Source organism: Penaeus monodon, chromosome 22, assembly GCF_015228065.2.
Source record: "Penaeus monodon isolate SGIC_2016 chromosome 22, NSTDA_Pmon_1, whole genome shotgun sequence".
In the NCBI taxonomy this organism is placed as follows: Eukaryota; Metazoa; Arthropoda; class Malacostraca; order Decapoda; family Penaeidae; genus Penaeus; species Penaeus monodon.
In genome coordinates, this window is record NC_051407.1 from 28,414,968 (window position 1) to 28,415,612 (window position 645).

Here is a 645-nt window from a genome sequence, read left to right on the forward strand (position 1 = left end):
TTTAAAAAATTTTATATTATTTTTAAAAATATTATATAATTCATATAGTTTTTTTTATTATTTTAAAAAATTTATAAATTTTTAAAAAAATTTATAAATTTTTAAAAAAATTTTTATAAAATTTTTTTTTAAAAAATTTTTATATTTTTTATATTTATATTTTTTTTATATATGGGTTTTAAAATTTATAAAAAAATTTAAAAAAAACCCAAAAAAGAAAAAAAAAAAAAAAAAATTATTAAAATTTTTTTAAATTTTTAAAAAACCACTATTATTTTAAAAAAAAAAAAAAAAAAAAAAAATATTTGTTATTATTATATTTTTTAAAAAAAAATAAATATTATTATATATTATAAATTTTATTATATTATAAAATTAAAATATTTTTAAAATTTTTATTTATTATATTATTAAAAAAATATTTAAAATAATATATTTTATATTATTTTAAAAAAAAAATATTTATTAAAATATTTTATATATTTTTATATTTTTAAATATATATAAATATAATATTTTATATTTTAGTACTGCAGTTATCCAAATTTGATTTCTCTAACAGCAATCTGGAGATTGTATTTATTTCATATTTACTAAAGAAAACCCTTTCCCAAAATTTTGCAAAAGCAAAATTAAAATTTCATT

The 645-nt window shown here is 7.0% G+C and overlaps 1 protein-coding gene across 1 annotated transcript in view; it reads right to left on the reverse strand.

Moving 5' to 3' along the window:
* LOC119587082 overlaps positions 1-645 on the reverse strand; it is a 28,291-nt gene that overhangs the window by 27,544 nt on the left and 102 nt on the right. The window lies entirely within an intron of this gene.